The 23,204-nt window shown below is 36.7% G+C and overlaps 1 protein-coding gene across 3 annotated transcripts in view; it reads left to right on the plus strand.

The window, feature by feature from the left end:
• CMIP (c-Maf inducing protein) overlaps positions 1 to 23,204 on the plus strand; it is a 255,413-nt gene that overhangs the window by 52,022 nt on the left and 180,187 nt on the right. The gene's annotated exons all lie outside the window — the stretch shown is intronic.

Below are 23,204 nucleotides of genomic sequence, written 5' to 3' on the forward strand. Positions count from 1 at the left end.
ATAATAGCAGAAAGAGGTCTTTCTCCATCTTCCCCAGTTGCTTGTGTCTTCCCTATTACCTTACCTTCCAGTGATTCTGAAACTATCCTTCACTGATACCAATTTATAATGTTATCCCCCTAGTCAGAATGGAAGTTTCTTGAGGGTAGGGACTGTTTTTGTTCTTTCTTTGTGTTCCCAACTTTTAGTACAGTTCCTCTGCTTTGTGAATGCTTGTTCATAGATTGAGAGCACTAGAACATAATAACACTTAAAAGGGTATTAGATTTGGTGACTGAATAGTGAGTGTATCATAATTAGTATTTGTGGATTAAATGATATGGCTCTTCCTGGAAGGGAGAAGAGAGTTGAATTGGTAAATTGAGGGAGTAATAGGATGAAAGAATGATAGAGGAGAACACAGCATTTTTGTAGAATGAAAGGACAAATCAGTAGAGGGGGAGAAATGGAGTATGTTTGAAATAAAAGAAATCTCACTGGAGAAATGCTCTGGGGATGATGGAATCTAGGGTCTCTGTAGAAGGCTTTGCTCACCCTATGCAATCATAACATACTCTGGTATAAAAGGTGAATACTGTTGGAGGTGGTCCAATGAGGTGGAGCATGTTTTCCCCTGGCAACCAGGAAGGATTGTTGCTACTAACATCCTCCTAGTTTTACCAGAAAGTCTAGCATATTCTTGGTATTCTTTTTTTGTTTTTTGAAGACAGACCTATTGTTTGTTCTAGGTATTGTAGACCCTTGAACCAATTTTTTTTTCCTATCAGTCCTGCAAATATTTATTAGATGTCTATTGTGTATAAAGTATTATGATAGTAGGGAAACTGCAAAGGTAAGTAAACATATTCTCTTCTTTCATGTTATTTTACAATTCAGTCTCCATTCTTTCTGTTTAGATTTAGTTCCAAATCTCCATCCCACTATAGGGAGATCTTGCAGGCACTTAAACTCATCAAGTCTTAAAGTGAACCTAGTCTCTTCCCTGCCTCAGCCTCTCTTCCTGAATTCTACTACTTAGATTTGAAATATTGGAGCCATTTTTGACTGAGTCTTCTCCTTCGTTCTCTGTATTGCCAATTCCGTTAATTTTTCCTTGCTAATATCTTTGGTATTTGTCCTTCTTTTCTGTTTTTTTTCTTCTTTCTTCCTCAGTCACCATCCTCATTTAGACATTCTCATATTTCAAATACCATTTGTCTTTTCCTTGTCTAGTCTTCTTCTCTATCCAACCTTTGTTACGGAACACTGGCAGGTTAGCCATTCCACAATGCTTTAAAGACACAATTCATCTCAGTGTTTTAAAATCTTTTGCCTATAAAAGCCCAAACTTCTCAACCTCACCTTTAAGGTCCTCCACAGATTAGTCTCTTTAGACCTCTTGATTTTTAACTTTCATTGCACTCCACCATGAGTCCTTTGTGTCAAATAGCACCATTCAGTTTAATTTCATAGTTATATGCCAAGAAGTATTTTAGGCATTGAGAATAATAGAATTATAGAATAATGATTTTTATTACATTCATATACCATAACTAATTCAGCCATTCCCCAATTGATGAGCATCTACTCTCTTTCCAGTAAGGAGTTTATGTTCTCCTGGAGAAAGATAACATGTATATATGAAGCAGTTTGTGTATACATAATTGTGTATGAGGAAATGCCAAGTAATTAGAGGCATCCGGAAGGGCTTTCTTTCTCTCTTTCTTTCCCTCCCTCCCCTTCTTCTCTCCCTCCCTCCTTCCTTCTTTCCTTCCTTCCTTCCTTTCTTCCTTCCTTCCTTCCTTCTCTCCTTTTCTCCTTCCCTCTCTTCTTCTCTCCTTCCCTTTCTTCTTCTCTCCCTCCCTCCCTCTCTCCCTCCCTCTTTTTTCAGGTGACACTTGAGCTAAGCCTTGAATAGATATTGAGTTTCTAAGAGGCAGAGGTAAGGAGGCAATATCCCAGGCACCCATAATAGTCTGTGCAAAGGTTTAGAGATGGGAGATAGAATGTCATGTTAGAGGAAGGGCAAGTTAGCTAGTTCAGTAGGAATGTAGATTTCTTTAGGAAGAGCAACATGATATCGGTTTGTAAATACAGGTTGGAGCCAGATTGTAAATGTCTTTAAATGCCAACGCAGAGTTTGTATTTTTGTCCTACAGGAAATAGAGAGTCTCTGAAACTTCATCTCCCTATTTCTCTTTCAGAAACTCCATATTCATTCCTGTGAATGCCTCTTTATTCTTGCCATCACTTGTTATATCAATTTTCCTTCTCTCTGACTTTCCAAATCTTGCCCATTCTTTAGTACCAGTTCATTGCTTACTTTTTTGAGAAGCCTTATACATTTTTTCTGCCTTTAATTGATCTCCCTCACCTTCTAAGTACCTAAGGTTGTATATTCTGTAATGATAAAAAGCTAAAGACATTTACTCATGGTTTCATAGGATTTAGATCTGGAAGAGACCTTAGCGATCATCTAATAGGACTTCTAGTGGAATCTTAGAGAGATTGAGAGACTTTTTCCAATACTACTCAAATAGTAAATAACAGAGCCAAAATTTGAATTTAGATCATTTTTATAATTCCAAGGCCAGTGCTCCTGTGTTCCTATTTGTTGTTTGATTTTTCATGTCTACAAATCTTGGCACTCCAACAAAACTCTAAATTCATTGATTGCATGAACTGTCTTAGGTGGATTTTTTTTTTTTTTTTGGTATCCTTTGAATTGTATTTTTAAAAAACCTAACAAGGCCAAAAATCATATGAATACTCAGGTAAACCCTGCCAATTGGCTTTAGAAAAAAAACAAACTACAGCAACCCAGTGGTTATCCTTTAAAAAATAAACAATAGCAAACCACTTCCTGTCTATTCCCGGAGCTGGTAGAATAATTTAACTTTTCCCAATTTATAGCAAATGTGATTTCAGCTTTAGTTTCCTAGCTTTCCAGGAGAACCGAGGCCTTTCTATTTGTGAAATTCCATAAGATGTGATGGATTTGGACATCACATTCCAGTCTGTCTTGTAAAGGAATTTGTGAGATCGAGCAATTTGGCAAGAAGAGAAAAGGGGAACTTGGGGCTTGTGACGCACAGATGCTAAATCTACTTCCTATTTTTGGTTCTGTGGCTCTTGACTTTGAATGTGCCAAGCAGCTTTGGCCATAGAGAATACCCCTCTTTAGAAACCAGCCTCTTGGGGTGCAACAGATGAATAACATACATTGTCTTTTGCCAGACACTGACTCAAGAGCACCCTTGGATTCTTTACTTTGACTTATCCCCTAAATTCTTTAGTGGGGAGAGAGAACAGCAGTCTCACAGTCTTGGACCCTGGGAATTTCACTTTGGGCAGCTGTCTTATGGGTGCTCTTAGCCTTTTACTACACGTCTGACGGAGCTAGAGAAAAAGCTTCTGTGAGAAAGAAAGAAGCAGACAGTGGTTTCTTCCCTGACTATGGGGTTGGTTGCTATGAGAATGTGGTAGTTGCTAACTAGAATTCTGGCCATTGAGATAATTTCAAGTGTCCATCCTTAAGAGAAATGCAGAATAAAATAAGTGCTAAGATGCTTAATTTTGTAGATTAACATCACAAAATAAGGATTTATATAAATTATTAAATATTCCATATAATTCTAGATATTATACTAGTATTATAAAATATATGAATTATCTCAACTTCTTGTTGAGATGTAAGCAAGCACAAAAATGACTATTTGTGTCACTGACACTGACATTTGAATTTAGCACCAGTGTGCCATATTGTAAATTTCTGGAAGGCAGGGACCCCTTATTCTGTATATTCTCTAGAGTGCCCAGCACAGGGCTTTCCCTGAAAAGAGCAAGTAGAAGTAAATCAGTATTGACTGAGTTGATCTACTCCCTAGTGTCATGAGAATTGGTTTCATGTTGAAATTTTATAGATCTAGGGCAGGAAAAAAGCTCAGAGGTATAGTCTGATTCCTTTGTTTTACAGATGAGCAAACTGAGATCCAAAACATTAAGGAGACATTAGCTAGTAAGTGCTATAGGTGGGATTTGAATTCAGGTTTTTTCTAACTCTCAAGTCCCAAACTTTCTGTTCTTCTACTGTATTGTTTCTTTTAAATTGAGAAAGAGCTTAAGATCATCCAATCCATCCATATCCATCTTTTTTTTTTTTTTAAATTTTTTATTTAATAATTACATTATATTGACACTCATTTCTGTTCCGATTTTTTTTCCCCTCCCTCCCTCCACCCCCTCCCCTAGATGGCAAGCAGTCCTTTATATGTTGGCATATCCATCCTTTTAAGAGGAAAATGAAGATTCATGTGTTTCAACCTTTACATTTCTTTCAACCTAAATAATTTCTTTTTTCTCTGCCTATGGAGCATTTTTGATGAATCAGTTTTACTGATTATTAGTTTTACTGTTTATTATTTATCAGTTTTGCTGATTATTAAATCACAGATAGCCAGTTTCTTGATTGTTAATAATTATCTTAGCTAGCATATTTATAGTGCTTTAAAGTTTGTAAACAACTTCTGTGAGTGGGTAAAGCTAGCCCACAACTAGAACTGGTCAATTGGACCTTCCTTCCTCCCTTCCTTCCTCAGTTCCTCCCTCCTTCCCTTCCTCCCTCCTTCCCTTCCTTCCTTCCTTCCTTCCTTCCTCTCTTTCTCCCTCCTTCTCTACTTCCCTCTCTCCCTCTCTCTCTCCCTCCCTTCTTTCCTTTTCTCCTTCCTTCCCTCCTTTCTTCCCTTCTTCCCTCTCCCTCTCCCTCTTTCCACAAAGGATATTATACTCTTACCTACAGATACTCTTAAAAGCATTTTTTTTCTCTTTTGCATCTCTAAATCCTCCCAAGTTATCTTGGGGTTTATTGACTAGATTTCTTTCTTAAGGACCAGGGCTTAAACCAATCTGACTAATTGTCCATCAATACGTCCTAGGCCAAGCCCATTTAGTCATTGGTTGATTGATTGACTGGTCAATTTGACTCAGATCGAATGTAAATAGCATTCATTTCTGCCTTGGCCAGAAACCCTGAAGGTCTTCCTCTCCCAGATTCATTCATTCATTTATTATCTAGATCTTCTTTGAGCCTGGTGAAAGAGGAGATTCTTTGCCTCAGTTGCTACCTGGTCTTAATCACTGAATGGTGAAGCCTCAGTCAGACTGAGACCTGGTGAAGACCTTAGTTTAAAAAGACCAAGATCTCTCATTTCACCCAGGGCCATTTCTAGTCATCCTGACCTGTATCTGGCCGCTGGACCCAGATGATTCTGAAGGGGAAAGTGAAGCAGGTGACCTTGCACAGCCCTCCCTCACTTAAGTCCAGTTAACTTGCATGTCATGATGCTCTTTGAGAGTGAAGGACAGAAAAACAATAAGGCATTGTAACTGTGCTACTTCATTTGAGCCTCAAAATAACCCTGAGGTTTTTGTTGTTGGGTCTGAGATAGGATATTAATTCGATCTTCCTGACTCCCAAGTCCAGAGCTCTTACCCAGATTGTTACCTAGCTATCTAGGTTGATCTATTACTACAAATAAGTTCTCATATATTTTTCCAAAAGCTAATATTTGGGGTTAATGTATAGGAAAACTACACATCACACTATATGTTTGTGGGTGATTTAAAATTTTTCAAAGCATTAGTGCAGTATTATTTCAATATGTGGTTTTGGTTCATGGAATCCTTGATGTAAGGGATATCAAGATATTATCTGGCTCTGCTCCCTGCCTTCAGGCAGAAATGTCTGCATTGTCCAGGGGAGGCAGTTGTCTATTCATACTTCTGAGAAGGGCCTGTTGACCTCTTTTCTAGCTCAAATTTGAGGACCAGTTTTTCCTTGTGCCTGTTGATAACACAGTTGATAACTCCAATGGAACCAATCTTAAGTTTTCCATTTCTCCTTCTCATTTCCCATGGTGCATTTCTAACACCTGTCATCAAGCAAAAGTTGGTAATCCCACCCACTGGACTGGCCCCAACAAACACCAGTCTTAGCAAATATTGCACCTTACGTCAGCCATTAATTAGGTCCAGTTATAGCTACCTCATTTTGGCTGAGTTATTAGTGTAGGTTAAATGGACAGGTTTGAACTTGCTGGATGGCTTGAAATTTTCTTCAGGCTTATACTCTTTATTATCCCAAGTTTCCTGGTGTGAAACCCAGGTCAGTTAACTCATATAGCAGCTTGTGCTTTTGTTCAGGTCTGTTCTCCATGTTAGCAAGACATTTCCTCTTCGTCTCTGTCTCTTAGAATCCTTGACTTCTTTCACAAAGCTGATATCACAAGCTACTTTTTTGCAAAAAGACTTAAACTCTGTATGTTGGTGCTCTCTCTTCTTCCTCATGTTAACATGTGTATATTTATCTGTTTAAATGTTGTATCCCCCAATAGAATATAAGCTCCCCAAGGGCAGATACATTTTTTTAAAAGTGCTCTAGCATAGTGCTTAGTTGAGAACAATAGATTTTTATTAATATTTTTTCCCCTGATATCTTATTTATGAAGTGCAATTCCTTCCCTTAACTGTAGTCTGAGTGACACAGAAGAGGTAAGTTGGGTCAGGATTTTATATGGGAGAAGTTGCATCTGATATGGGAGTAGACCACACTGATGAGCCAAATGTACATATTAGAACTCATCCCACAATTGTGTTTATTGTCTTATTCTTTATTGCCTTTATTGAAGGAAGTTTTTGTTATTAGTAATAGTCAACATTTATATAATATATAATGCTCATTATGTGCCAGGCACTGTGCTAAATACAAATATTATCTCATTTGGTCCTCACAACAATACACACTAGCAAATAGAGTTAAGCAAAGAGAGGTTAAGGGAGGTGTTGGGTGCCAAATAGTTGGGAGAGGTTGGATTTGAGCTCAGATTTTTAAACTCCAGATCTGGTGCTTGTTCTGCTGTATCACCTAGTTGCATTACTCTGTTCTTCACCTGAGAACTCAGATTTTCATTCCTACTTTTGCTTTGTGACTAATCCTTCTTAATTTTAGGAAACATATATCTGACCATAACCAATCCTCCTTCCTTCTCTTGACCTTGAGTTTCCTCAGATATGGTTATCTTTAAGGGATGCTCCATCTTTCCCCCAGCTTTGATTTTATTTGTAAATTTCTACAAAAAAGTTTTTTAAAAATTCATACTGACATTGAATCCTTTCTTGAATTTATACCCAAATAGAACATTAGAGCCCCAGAACTGGGAGGAACCTCAGGGTATTCAGACCAACTCAGCCCTCCTCCTTGCCAATGCAGAAATTTCTTCTAAAGCCTCCCTGACAGATAGGTCTAATTGTCATTCTTTAAGGATTCTTGGAGACTCCCATAATTTCTTTAAAATATTTTTTGATTTCTAAGTCATTTCCCAGAAATTTGAAATTTTTTTTTAAAATCACAGAATTGTAGTGGGAAGAAAACTTAAATATCATATACTCCTCAGATACCATTAAAAATAAACAGTTGAAAGGGCAGTTTTCTAAAAGGCTAGTTGCACTTTGGGCCTTTACTTTGCCTCTTTTGATGTGCAGATTGCCATTATTAAATTGTAAGCTCCCTTAAGACAGTGACTGTGTGCCATGTACATTGTAGGCATTTCTTGTATTGACCTCAGGAAACCCATGAAATCTGAAGTTGGAATGAATATGGAACTGAATTAGCTTCCCTATAGCAGAAACAACACGGAATTGGAAACAGAGCACATAGGTTCAATTTCCAGCTTTGCCATTTGCCATCAATTCAATTTACTTGTCTCTCTTTCCTTGCTGTAAAATGATAAGGTTGGATTAGAGTAAAGGTTCTGGAACTTTTTTTGTGTGTCATGAATCCCTTTGTAAAGGTCATAGAATCCTTCTCAGAATAATATTTTTAACATATGAAATAGAATATATGGAGATTACAAGGAAAACTAATTAATTAGAATAGTTATCAAAATATATTTTTAAAAAAGTTCCTTTATTGTAGTTTAAGCTGCCCTCCTACCTTCATCCCCAGCTCTATTTAATGGATATTATATATACACCACTAGGAATTGAGAAAGACTTGGGTCCAAATTTTATCTTAATTTTGCTGTGTAACCACAGCAGGTCAGTATTTCTTTTTCTTTAAAATTTTTTCAATAATATTTTATTTTCTAAGTACACTTAAAGATAGTTTTCAACATTTGTTTTTGTATCATTTTGTGTTCTAAATTTTTCTTCTTTCCCTTCTTTCCTTCTCCCTTCTCTAAGACAGCAAGCAATCTGATATAGGTTAAATATTTGCAATCCTCTTAAACATGTTTCCATATTTGTTATGTTGTACAAGAAAAATCAGACTAAAAATGGGGAAAAAACCATGAGAAAGAAAACAAATAAGTAAAAAAGGTGAAAATACTATGCTTTGATACACATTCAGTCTCCATAGTTCTTTTTCTGGGTGTGATTGGCATTTTCTATCCCAAGTCTAATGGAATTTGTCTTGAATCACAGCGTTGTTGAAAAGAGCCAACTTCATCACAGTTGATCATTACATAATTTTGCTATGTATAGTGTTCTATTGGTTCTGCTCACTACATTCAGCATCAGTTCATATTAGTTTTTCCAGGTTTTTTGAAATTATGCCTGATCATCATTTTTTATAACATACATGTGCCATAACTTATTCTGCCATTCTCCAATTGATGGGCAGCCACTCAATTTCCAGCTTCTAGCCACTACAAAGAGGGCTGCCACAAACATTTGTGCACATACAGGTCCCTTTCCCTTCTTTATTTGGGATATAAGCCCAGTAGAAACACTGCTAGATCAAAGGGTATGCACAGTTTGATAACTTTTTGAGCATAGTTCCAAACTGCTCTTCAGAATGGTTGGATCCATTCACAATTTCACCAACAATGTATCAGTGTCCTAGTTTTCCCACATCCTCTCCAACATTCCGCATTATATTTTCCTGTCGTTCTAGCCAATCTGCATGTCAGCTGTTGTTATTATGATTATTAAAACTTTATTTCTCTCCTAGCAGATGTCTAGAGCTCTATACATATTAGATGGTTAATAAATGTTTACTGAATTGGATTGAAATTGAATTGAATAGGATTACCTGCCCTTGATTCTCGGATTCAGAGTAAGCAGGGAGAGAATGGTTTATTCTGAGAAGGTCTTGTCTTAATTAGCTTTAACACGATATGATTGTCCTAACAAAGTCCTTCATATCTATATCAGAATCCCATCATGAAAATGAATTGTAGAATCTGGTTTTTATGTGGTTCTGAAACTTTTTATATCACTTATTACATTGTTAGTTCATTAAATTTTCATCATTTTACTCAATATTATATTTTTTTGTGAGGACTGAACTAATGACATTAGCCCGATTAGGATTAAAGAATCATTGTTGCTCAGAAGTAGTTTTCTTTCAATTCATATTCCATTTGTCCCCTTTCCTCTATCTCCTCCAATTCTAACCAAACCTAACCTTGTAACCCTGAACAAGGCAAAATGTTTGCTTTTCTGCTTTCCCTTTGTTCATGCTTTTTTTTCTCCCAAGGCTAATCCTCTCTAGTACTACCTCTTAAGTTTGCCCATTCTACTGTTGGGCAACTCTAATTGTTAATAAGTAGTTTTCCCCCTATTGACTCTAACTTTGACTTCCTTGTAGCATTTACCTACTAGTCCTAGTCTTCTGCTCATTAAAATTCTATCCAACCTTAAAGCCTAGTTTAAATAAATTTTTAGGAAATCTTCTCTGTTCTTTACCTCCCAAAAGAATATTTTCTTTCTCCAAATTTTTCTAGTATTTCAATTGCTCTCTATCTTTCCACATGTTTTGTATTAGAATGACTTGTGTTTTAGTACATGCCTTGCTTCTCCTAACCCTAATCCTACTCCATCACCCTTCAGACTTTGAGATTAGTTAAAGCAGGGATTCTGCTTTATTCATTTTTTATCATATTATACCAAAAGTGGAAGAGGACCTTATCCCAGAGTGAATACTAAAATATTTTCTTATAATTAGGGAATAGATAAATTAATCTAATAACTGAACTGATCAAGTACAGTAATACTTCTCTTAAGAGGCCTAATTAAAAATGCAAAGTAAAGTTCTCTCTGATGACCTCTTAACTAAAAGGAATATAACCCAAAGGAGGGAAATGAGAAACTTTCCCTCCCAATTTTTCCATACAGGTAGAAAACTTACTAATGAGAAATCATAAGTCAGATATTTCTGTATCAAATTAAATAGGCCCTTATCCTCATTTCCTCAGCATGCTCACAAACACATTTCCTACCATAATTTTAGTTAGGGTTGTTGTAAAAGAGAAGCTTCTACTTCTCTCTTTTATTTTTTTCAATGTGGGGTTGAGGGTGTCAGGAGTCATGTATTTCTCAAACGCTTTTCCCAGTTCTTCCTAGAGAGGGTGAAGGAGTGCATGGATGGAAGGACAAGATGGAGATCCCAGGGTAAGCCATCCGGATTCTGTCTCAGAACTGTACATCAAGGGGTAGGAGAAAAATGGATGACTCAAGAATTTCCGTAACCACAGCAGGGGTTATCATTTACTTTTTTTTAATGTGGTGCCTTACTCAGCAGAGCATTAGAACACCAGAAGTAAATTCTATGAAGTTAACTTTTGGTTAATCTTCACTCAGATCTCCAGCATCTGGATTTTTAGCTTCCTCTCTCATGAGAGGGAATTTCTGAGGAGACAGTGAAGAAACTGAGCTGCTTTTAAATGAATAGCATGTATATATATGGGCAGTTAGGTGCTTTATTGAATAGAGTGTTAGACTTGGAATCATGAAGATCTGAATTTAAATCCTGCCACAGAAATTGCTAGTTGTGTGACCATGGGAAAATCACTTATCTTCTGTCTCTCAATTTCTTCATCTGTCAAGTGGGGATTATAAAATTACCTACTTCTTGAATATTTGTAAAAGTGTCTCATAAACCTTAAAGTGCTATAGAAATGCTAGCCAGTATTGTTAATAACACCAACATTTTCCTGAGGAACTTCAGTGGAGACTTGTCCTGCATGCTGAATTACATACATGGGCGTCCCAAAGAAGAAGAGAGTGGGTGGACTAGTTTATGGGCAATGAACTCAAAGACAATATATGTTGCCTCTGTTTTCTGTATGTAAGCAGAAAAAAAAAATCTTTTTAAATTTTCTTCATGCAGTTGAACAATAATTTTATTATAATAGGCCCATTAGAAAATCATCAGTTAAAAAAAAACCCTCAGAATCATACATCTGGAGGCAATAAAAAATGTCATTTGGATGTCATTTAATCCAACCATCCTCTCTTTCCTTCCGCCTCATTTTATAAATAAAGAAACTGAGGTCTAGGAAATTAGACAAGTTGCCCAAGATCATATAGTTAAACTGGATCCAAACCTGGATCCAAACTCAGGTTCTATGATTCCAGGTTCAACAAATTTTTTGTCCTGTGATTCTGTCCAGCCTACCATCCTACCCTCAACCGAGGTTGTTCCAATGCTACTGTGGTTACAGAGCTAGTAATGTGGAAGATAAGATTTGACTCTAGTCTTTCTGATTTCTAGTACCACATTCTGTTCATTAGGACGAATTACCTCATGTGTACAATATGTAGACAGATAAACATACTTCCTACCTATAATGTGGTAATCCTATAAGATGGTTTGAGGTAATACAGGAAAAGGCAGGGAATGGCATAGAAAAATGAGGGGACAGTCATAGTAATGGAGGATTGGGCAGGAAATACCACCCAGGAACAGATGGAAATTGAGTAGGAAGCAAATACTAAAACCTAAAAATGTTAGCAATGAAAAAAGATATCATTGCAATTCTGTGCACAGAAATAAGTTGCACCTGCGTTTGTAAAACCTACATTGTATGTACATTGGCAAAAGCATTTGGAAAATCGGAGAATTAATTGCCTGTGGAATCTCCTCAACTTAGATAGACAATAGAACAATCATAATCAATCAGCTCAAGCAGTTGTTAAACACCTACTATGTACCATCCACTGCTTAGGATACAGAGACAAAAATGAAACCACCCTGTCCTCAAGGATATCAAGGGTCTTTCACCCTTGGATTAGCTGGTCTCAACTTTGTCTTTTTTTTTTTTTTTTTTCCTGAGGCAGTTGGGATTAAGTGACTTGCTCAGGGTCACACAGCTAGGAAGTATTAAGTGTCTGAGACTAGATCTGAACTCAGGTCCACCTGACTTCAGGCCTGGGGCTCTATCCACTGCACCACGTAGCTGCTTCTTCAACTTTGTCTTTTTAAGAATCAGTTTTATTATTATTGTTATTATTATCATTACTAAAGAAAGACCTGTCTTTAAGGGAGAAAAATTCAGATAAAATTAGCAACATATGTATATATTTTTCTTTCTTAAAGTAAATATACCAGTAACTAACCAGGAATTCTTTCCTGGGCTAAAGAGTGTACCTGTGGTTTGCTTTGGCAAAAATCAGTTCCCTTTCTGTGCTTCAGTCCTGTTACATGAAGTATGGGGGAAGAGTGATGATGCCGATGTTTATATCACAATGGTTGTGAGGAATAAATAGTAAGAATGATCTCCAGGGTCTTTGTTGTTAGCAAGACATGCTAATGGTATCAGAGAGAACTTTGATTTCTTTTTTTTTTTTTTTAAACAAATGGAGCCTGGGACATCATCAAGAGACTTTTTGAGTGCTTTTTTATGTGCATTCATCAAATATGTAAGGCCTTTGGTGATACAAGGCTTCAGTTCCTCTACTATGAGAGAATGAATATCATTTCCTGGGTCTTCTTTAAGTTTAGAATTGCTGTAGGAAAGCCATGATCTCGTAAAATGATTCTCAGTGTCACTTTGAACCCTAACATGGTTCACCACATTCATTTGGTTTGCTCAGTGTTCCAAAGGGTGAGGAAAACAAGAAAAGTGGCTGGTTTTTCTGAATCCTCTGAAGCGTGGGATTAAATTCAGCTGTGGATTAGAAATCCTTGCTCTTGGTTTCCCGACTTGGGCTTTTATGTAGTCATGGACTTCTAATGAAGTGAGTAATAAGTATGGGCATTCCTTTAGGGAAAGGTTACTTGAAAAGTGTAAAGTTTTAAGTTTCTTGTTCAGAATTACTAATAGGTGGAATAGTATTTGTAGTCGTGATAATTATGGAGAAGTTCTGGTAGCTTGCTAGACAATATAGAACTGAGAGAACTCATGATAAATCACAGGGAATGTCTATACAACTAAACCATTTTCACATTTCCAGCCTCCTCAGATTTGAGCTGAAATGCTTTTCTTTTTCTTCTTAGTATATACACTTAGTATATTATAGGCACGGTGGTACAGAACAAAACCTACTTGAGTTGGAGTTAGAGGACAAAGGTTCTAATTTTGACCCTGCGATTTCCTTCCTATGTGAACATGACCTAGTCATTTCTCCTTTTGGCCTTAATTCCCTCATCTGTAGAATGGGAGCGATGGGCCAGATCAAAGCTTCTTGAACTGTGGGTTGTTGCAACCCTATATGGGGTCATTTAATTGAAACTGGAGGCCATGAAATTAGGATTTATTATAAATAAATATTTGATTTGCATATGTATTTTATATAACTGCCTATCTAGATGAAAAGGAGTCATGAGGGAAAAAGTTTAAGATATCCTGGGCTAGACGACCTCTTTTCATCTCTAATTAATTCTACTAGTAACTGACATTTCTATAGTGTTTTCAAAGTTTGCAAAATACTTTAGTAGAGTATTTCATTTTGGACTTTATAACAACCCTCTAAAGTATTTTATAAAAAGAGGATACTAAGACTAGGAAGTTAACTGACTTGCCTGTGGTCATTGGTCATTCAGCTAATAAGCGTCAGAGACAGAATTGAATCCAGGTCTATTTGATTCCAAGTCTAGTATTCTGGCCATCTTTTAGTGATTGTACCTTTTAGTGATCATGTAGGGAATCTGTGAATAGCTTAGGAAGCCAGCAAACATTTTGACCATTTTATAGAAGAAAGGTTTTCAACTATATTGGCCAACAAAACAAAACCTGTTTGGACCAAGTCTGGGAGGCACCTGATCAACCAATTTAGTTATTTGACTTGAACCATCCTCCTCTCCCCCCTAACTCCCTTCATATTTCCCTAGGATTCACTGGTATTGATTTGTTTGGAATAGTGGTAAATAAGGACTTTGGGGGACCAGAGGGATAGTATTCAGGAAGGCTTTTGGCATGGTAAGCAAATTATGTATCTCATATACTGGGGATCAGTGTGCTTTTTGAGTCTGTCTGTTCTGTTCTGTCATAGAATAGAAAGTTGCCAAGTTGCTTTTGATAACTGTCAGCGAACACCCCTACCTTATTCTCTGTAAAGGCAAAGTGAGAATGGGGAGGCAATTTTTGTAATAAGTGCCCCAAAGCTGCCATTTTACATAATGGTAAAATTTTGAGGTTAGACTTGATGACCCTTTAAGATCCTTTCAAGCTTTAAAGCGCTGATTTGATTCTGCTTTCCTAATTTGAATCTCAGAGGGGCTTGGAGTGTAGGTCAGGAAAGAGCCAGGGTATAGATGTGGTGTGGAGCCGTCTAAAGGCTTTGTCTCAGGAGTAGACCGTTCCATGAACCAGACCTGTGCTCTCTGGGCTCAGCGCCAGGGCAGATATTCTACACCCTTAAAAGCCTCCATTCTCAATTCCATCTATTTCATTTTAAAGCTGCCTGCAGTTGTGGGGCATTTCTGCCCAGGCCCTTCTGCTTAAGCAACAAGACAAGGGCATTGATTCAAACAGTGTTTGTTCATCTCCTCCCTCCCCCCCCCATCATTACAGGCCTTTAGAGAAAATCCAAACAGAGTCTAGAAGAGCCTCTGAGAGTAAATAACACCAGGACACACTCCTCTCACGTAGGCCAGAGCCTAGAATTCAGTAAAGCAAAAACTGAGCCTGGACTAGACACCTCCTTGTGAAAGGGAATTTCTGTCAAATCAGGGACCAAAATGTGCTAAATTATTCCCGTGTAATAAACTCAGCTGTCAGGGCTTCTTGATGTAAATTCTCCAAGGTTTGTTCAGTTTATAGTGATTTCATAACTAGGAAGAATTTAAAAAGTTTTTTAAAATGTGTATTTAATAAACATTAACAAAGGCATGATCTAATAAGTAAATAAAATAAAGAATAAAGTTGTTCGCATACCTTTAGTACTTAACAAAATAGAACCAATTGGATTGAAACAGCATAAACAAAATAAATATGCCTTTACTTAGTGTCCCTTTCCAAATGTGTCTGAAGTTCTGCTTCTTTTGGCTTTATAATTGTAGTCATTGTATATTCAGTTTTGCTTCTGCTGATTTTATGTTGTTTCACTGCCTATAGATTTTTCTATATATCCTTGTATACTTCATTTTTATTTTTCTTAATGATACCATGATTTTCCATTGAGAATTAGCAGGTAGAAGGGGAGAGAAGGGAGGAAAGGAAACTAATTATATGATAGGTACTTTGCTAAGCCCCGGAATTCAGATACAAACATAAAAAAAGCCTCTTATGGGTCCTGGAGCTTACATTCTAATGGGGAAAAGAAACAAAAAGAAGTACTGAAATGGGGATGGGGGTGGAGAAGTATGAATGAAGGCTGTCTTTTAGCCTCCATCACAAAATGGAAGCTCCAGGAATAGCTCACCAATGAGAGAAGGGGATGGGAAGTGGAAATCATCTTTGCAGAGGGATGTTCTTTGAGGAGTGGACTCTTTCTGGGTGAGAAGACCCCAGTCACTGAGAGAAGTTTTGGGAGAATCAACTGGGAGGAGGGCCTGCTGTCAGGAGTAGTACCTGAAGGGAATGTAGGCCTGGGCCAGGCCATGAAATGGAGAAAGGGGTGTTAGAGATAGAAGGCCTTAGAGCCAGGAAGACTTGGATTCAAATCCCAACTCTAACTTACCACTAACTATGTGACCATTGCTAAATTATCTAACCTTTTATCATGTTTAGACAACTCTTTAAAACTGTAAGTTATAGATGTGTGTGTGTGTGTGTGTGTTTTCTGAGAAACAGAGGTCTGCTCTTATCCATTTTAGGGTTCATCATGGTGATGGGCATGGATTTCCCATGAACATATTATTTACTCATTCCTACCGAGCTTAATAGTATATTTACAATTTAAAGTTTTTATCTCCCTTCCATCCCAACATTGAAATAAAAAAGAAAAGCATATATAGAAGGAATTTTCTCTTCTTCAGGTCCCTATCCTGATGAAATCATAGATCTAAACCATTGTAACATGTATATATGCATATATCATATATATATATATACTTATATATACATATATATTCCATTATGTTAATATACCATTTTCATCCATCTTCTGTGTACAGTGTACTTATAGGATTTTTTCCCACTCATTTTGTTACTACATGATAGGTATGATTTTTTTTTTTTTACATGTAGCTAGGTTTCTTTCTTTTTTCTTTAAAGGATGTTTTTTAGAATGAAGCCCTCTTACTGGAATGTTGTTGACTCACATCTGACTCTATGTGACCCATTTGGACAAAGATACTAGTGTGGTTTATCATTTCCTTCCCCAACACGTTGTATAGATGAGAAAACTGAAGCAGACAGGATTAAGTAACTTGCTGATGGTCACACAGCTGGTAAAGCATCTGAGGCTGAATTTGAATTCAGGGAAATGAATCTTCCTGACTCCAGGTCTGACATTCTTATCTACCTTACCAAGTAGCTGTCCCAGTTAGGGAATAGTTGGATACAAAGGTATGGTTAGTTTTGAGATACTTAGTGTACATCTGTTTCTCAGAACGTTTATACCAACATAAATGTATTTAGAGTGCCTTTTTTTCCCTTTGCCCTGTCAATATTGAATTTTATCTCTGTGTGTGTGTGTGTGTATGCTTGCTCACATGTGGATGTTTTTTTTTTTTTTTTGCTCTTCTAGTAGTTTTAATGTGGTGTCTTCAGATTGTCTTGATTTATATTTATGTCAAAGAATTTGATGATTTCCTGATTCTTTTCCTTGAATGATATCAGTCTTGTTGCAAAACTTAAAAAGTGCAACATAAGATATGGCTAGCAAAAACCGAGATCCAAAAAAGAAGACACATGATCTGTGGTCAGAGTGACTATTGTCACAAAGTGTGAAATACGTATTCAGCTACTTCTTAATAGTTCAAGGAGTAGTTGGCCAGAATCTTTTATGGTAATAAACTTATTTTATTGGGAATCACGTGCCCTTTGTCATAGGATACTAGGATTGGAAGAGGGACCACAAGGTCATCTGATCTAGTCCTTACCTTGAGTCAGATACATAAGTAATGTTTGCTGTCCCAAGGATTCATCATGGTAATAGGCAGAGATTTCCCCATGGACACAAAATATACTTGCTCATATTTCTACAGAACCTCATTTATCGTCAAGGAAAACAAATTTCCACATTGTCCATATGTGTAAAAATATATGACTTATTCCTTATGTTGAATCCATTACTTTTCTCAGGAGATGGATACCTTGTTTCCTTTTTGGCTCCCTGGAATTATAGTTGGTTATTGCCTTAATCAAGATTTTTAATTCTTTCATAGTTGTCCTTTTCCTTTTTAAAAAATATCTTTGGAGGATAAGCCTACTAATGGTATTGTCATGGCAAAAAATATATTACAGTTTCATGATTGGGTGGAAAGGAAGGATTGGGGGAACATAGTTCCAAACTGTTTTCAGAATGATTGTATCAATTCAAAGCAACTTTATGATTTATAAAGGAGCCAGTATTAGTATTATTATTCCCATTTTTAAAGAGGAGAAAACTGAGGCCCAGAGGACCTGCATATGGTCACATAGGTTATAATATCACAATATGGGACCAGAACCTACAGTTAATGACCAACCCTGCTTCTTATTTTTTTTCCACCATAAGCTCGAAGTCAGTCATTTTTTATATAAAACAATCTCTAATCCTTTTTTCCTGTCTATAGAACTTTTTTTATGCCTTTGATCATTTTGGTTTCTCTTTTCTGTATTCTTTACAGTGTTTCTACATTCAGTCATTCATTCATTCATTTACAAGTTATGGTGGTCAGAATTGATCATATTCCTTTTTTTCTGTTGGTTTTGTTTATTGAGATGATCGATTGTGCTAGAAACTTCCCTAATTTTTTTCAATTTTTAATAATAGCCTTTATTTTCAAAATAAATGCAAAGATAATTTTCAACACTCACCTTTACGAAGCCTTGTGTTCCAAATTTTTCTCCCTCTCTTCCCCTCAACCCCCTCTCCTAGACAGTAAGAAATACAATATAACTTAAACATGTGCAATTCTTCTAAATATATTTCCACATTTTTCATGCTGCACAAGAAAAATCAGATTAAAAAGGGGAAAACTGAGAAAAAAAGAAGCAAACAACAACAAAAAAGGTGAAAATACTATATTGTGGTCCACATTCAGTTCACAACATTTGTCCCTGTTTTTCCATATCCTTTCCAACATTTATCATTATCCTTTCCTGTCAGCTTAGCCAATCTTAGAAGTGTGTAATGGTACCTCAGAGTTGTCTTAATTTGCATTGCTCTAATCAATAATGATTTAGAGCATTTTTTTGTATGACTGAAAATGTCTTTAATTTTTTTCATCTGAAAATCATCTATTTGTATCCTTTGAACATTTATCAATTGAAGAATGGCTTGTATTCTTATAAATTTGAGTCAATTCTCTATATAATTTAGAAATGAGACCTTAATCAGAACTCTTGGATATGTAATTCTCCCCCCTCCCCCCCAATTTTCTGTTTCCCTTCTAATCTTGGCTGCATTGGTTTTGTTTGTACAAAACTTTTAAAATTTAATATAATCAAAAATATCCATTTTGCATTTCATAATGTTAAACACATTCTTTTAACAAAGTTTGAAGAGCATCAAATGTCAAAAAAAAAAAATAGAATTACTCTCAGCTTGTACATGTTATAGTTCTTTAAATAAGTGTCAGGATTATATTAGTTCCTCCTTTACTCTGTGCTGCACCAGTCTCTGATGTGTCATATGACAGTCCAGGCCAACTCCTGGTTCACTAACACCTAGTGCCTAATTTGCTTTTACTAGTTGAAATATTTGCTGCTGGGAAATTACCAGTTGTCCCAGGACTACCAAAGCTGCCTCAGGGTTATCAGAACCCCTTGAGCAGCTAGCTGCTTCTTGGGCTAAGCACAGATGCTGCTCTGGGTGTGCAGGACCATAGGATCATAGATAATCAAGACCTGCAAGGAACATTCCATTCCTCTAATACATCTCCTCCCATTTAGAGAGTAAGAAACTGACCACTTTCCAAAAGGGGGTGATTTGCTCAAGATCTCACAGGTAGCAGATAGGGCAGTTAAGATTTTGAAGCCAGGTTGGCTTGCAACACAGGGATAATAATAATAATTTTAGCAGTAGTAACAATAACAACAACAAAAAACAACAGCATACCTTTGAAATATAAAAGTTACAAAATACTTTCTTAGTTTTGTGTGGTAGATAAGTATTTTTTCCCCATTTACAAATTTAAAGAAGTGAGGTGACTACCAGAGCCAGGATATGAACAAAAGTTTTCCCCGTAGGCTCTTTCGTCTGCTTATTGTTGTCTTTTACAGTAATGGAGCCCCTTCATATTGTTCTGCCCTTTCCTAGTAAAATAGATGAATGAACTGTAGTTCTTATGAAACATTTAAAAGAAATGACTTACATCTGTTAGATCAAAACAGCTGGTTAGACAGAAGGATGGGCTGGGCCATATTTGGGGCCCTCCTCCTCAGCTTAAAGCTTGATAATTATGGAGACACATTTCCTCTTTGGTTTTAAGGTTAACCTTTTAAAGTTAAGTATGTTTCAGACAAACCCTTTGATTTGGCTACAACACATTTTGAAAAAAAAGTTTTTTTCTTTTATCATTCATTTTAAAAAATTTTGAATTCCAAATTCTTTCCCTCCTTCCCTAATATAGTGAGCAATTTATAGGTGATGCATGTGCAGTCATGCAAAACATATTTCTATAATTGTTATGTTGTGAAAGAAAATACTGAATTATCTCTCCCCCACCCCAGAAAAAATCAAGTAAAGAAAAGATATGCATTAGACTATTTCACTTCTTTCTGTGGAGGTGGATAGCTGTTACAACACTTTTTAATGCTAGATATCTTTCCTTATTTTGATATGAGGAATTGTTTACCTATTTGAGTAAACTATAGACATGTTGACATTGCAGGAGTAGAAAGAGCAGAATTAAGGAAATTAATACAAACAATGATTTTATCTTTAAGAAGGAAGCGTACAATATGAGCAGCCCATTCCCTTTAATAAAGAGTGATGGGAGTTGAAGGTAAGTAAGCCAGCTGCCCCTCTCCTGAGGGAGAACCTTAAGAAGTATATGACTTAGCACTGACCTTTATAGGAAAGATATTTCTATACAGATGTCTGTCAATCTCTCTACCTCATGAACTTGTAACATCTTCAAGATGGGTATTCTTTCCATTATGAGCAGATTACAAATCTTCCATGAATTCACAGACTATTAGAGCTGGAACAGACCTTAGATATCATTGAATGCAGTACTCTCTCATCCTGCCTTTTCATTTGAGAAAACAGACCCATGGAGCCAAAATAATTTACTCAAAATACACAGGACTTGAACCCAGCTATCTTGACTTAATCAGTGTTTTCTCCACTTTGTCCCTTATTTCTCCTGACATTTATTATTATATGTTTCTCAAATGTGTTCACACATAAATTTGCTTTAAATTCTTTAGGAGGGAATTCCCAATCCCTATATTTTTGCCTGCCTACGTTTTTGATTTCCTTCACAAGTTAATTGTACAATATTTCAGAGTCCGATTCTTTTTGTACAGCAAAATACTTATTTTGTATTTAATTTATACTTTAATATATTTAACATGTATTTTGGTCATCCTGCCATCTAGGGGAGGGAGTGAGGGGAAGGAAGGGAAAAATTGGAACAAAAGGTTTGGCGATTGTCAATGCTGTAAAATTACCCATGCATCTAACTTGTAAATAAAAAGTTATTTTAAAAAATTGTTTAGGAAGAAGAGTAATAATGGAGATACCTTATATGAGAATGTAACATGACTTCACAGAGAAGTGACTTATCACTTAAAGAAAACATCCTATCAAAGAGTAAATACAGAACCCATATTTATGTCCCTTAACCCCAATCCTTCAGTCCTCATAGGAGCCTGAATTATCATTTGAGAATTTACTATACTTTTGATCCCATGGTGCTTGTAAAAAAATTTACAATATTTATGAGTACCAAAAGTATTGTGTACTTGTCTTGCTGAGGTGCTTATTTGACTTGTCTGAAATTACCAAGTTGGGGAAAACTCAGGAGAATTACAGACTTCTCTAAGAGGGGAGAACATACCTGATAGACAGATATGATTAGCCAAAGGAATTGCTGTGCTCAGCCTGGGTCAGGAATCCTGGGGTCATCCGATGTTCACCAGTGTCATCCTGAACAAGGAATCAGGAGGCCCTTGAAAATAATTCTGTGGCCACATGGTTCTCAGTAAATAACAATGAGGGAGCAGAATTATATTATACTGGGTGATTGTACAGTTTCTGTACTTAGTAATAAACAAAGTCTGAGTTCTGGGTTTCTATCCACAAGGTGAGGGTATGTGAACTCTCTCAGACCTTTTCCCACTATAATATATCATTCCAGAGCATTCTTGTACTCTTTGTGTCTCCCTAGAGAGCATGATCATCAGGTTACCCTTTTTACTTAAATTCTTATATTATCCTCTCCCAGATAATTCTGCCTTGGGAATTTCTATCTCCCAAGCTCTGATTTGGGAAGGATTTTTATTCTCAGAAATGCTTGGTGAATAGAAGGCAGATATTAAAGCCTAATATGAATATTGTCCACTAGATTTTTAGCTCATTTTGTGGTTTATCTAAAAACAAGCCTGCCACCTGTGGCCTTTGGACAACTACTTACCTGCAGAGGGAGTGGTACTGCATTGATACCATGGCAGCCAGGCAGGATGTGGTTTCCATGGCAATGGTTTGCAGCGATATGGAGACAACAGAGTCTTTACTCACCTCCTGGGTAAACAGAACAGCAGAAGCCTACCACTATCTTTCTGCAAAATGGAACGGATTCAAAGTCCATGAGCCAGCTTAGAGATTTATTAGCTTTACAGGGTTTGGTATATATGTGCCCTCCCCCCTTTACCAGATAATCCTAGAAAAGACAGAAGTCATTGAGTACAATTTGATTCAGAATAGATTACAGGGTTAAGAAAGCAGTATCTGCTCAAAAAGCTACATTCTATCATCTGTTATACAGATCCAGGTGATGGTTTACATCATCAGTTCTTAAAATTTGTTTTGGAGCAGAAAGGAATCTAGATATCACTGAGTCCACCTCCAAACTGTGCAGTTCTGTACCAGGTTATAGGATCATAATACTTAGAACAGGATGACATGTTAGAGATCATCTTTTTAGAATTAAGGAAATTGAAGCTAAGAGAAATTATGTGACTTGAGCCAGCTTACTCGGGTAGTTTGTACCAGAGCCCAAGCCTTTGGACTCCAAATTCAGTGTTCACACCATGTTCTTTGGGCAGTTTTGTCTGAGCCTGTGAGGCTGCCTTTGGGCCATGATTGCTCTGGCATTAAATCTCCAGAATGTGGTTGCAATATTATGCCTGCTCCACTTTTCACTCACGGAATCTTGGATTGAGAATTCTAAGAGATATCCAAGGCTATCTAACCCAATTCTCTCATTTTACATATGAGGAAAGATCCAACTTTTGTGTTCCAGTCCAGAAAATTATTCCCTACGGAAAAGGTTTTCTCATGTTTGCCCTTATTGTAGAAGGCTATAGAATTTGGAAATAAAGGTACTTACTTAAAACAAAAAAAGTTACTCAATACTTAAATCACTTCGAAAATGCAAAATGCCCATAATTTTGATGTCATCATTCTTGAAGAAATACTTTCTCTCTGCTCCCTTCCCCATGATGTTCCTCTCCTTTTCTGTAATAGGTATTGAATTTAAAGTGATCAAGGGAAGGAGCAGAAAAGAGGCAGTAATCTGTATGTAAGCAGGTTGTGGCACATTGGAAAGTCAGCTAGCTGCTTTGGAGTCCAAGGATCTGGGTTTAAATTTTACCTTTGCTGATACCTATGTAATCTTGGATCTGTTTTTCTGAGACTTCTGTGTCTCCATCTGTATAATTGAGAGAGTTGAATCAGATAATCTCTGA

Source organism: Antechinus flavipes, chromosome 2 (genome assembly GCF_016432865.1).
Source record: "Antechinus flavipes isolate AdamAnt ecotype Samford, QLD, Australia chromosome 2, AdamAnt_v2, whole genome shotgun sequence".
NCBI classification, from domain to species: domain Eukaryota; kingdom Metazoa; phylum Chordata; class Mammalia; order Dasyuromorphia; family Dasyuridae; genus Antechinus; species Antechinus flavipes.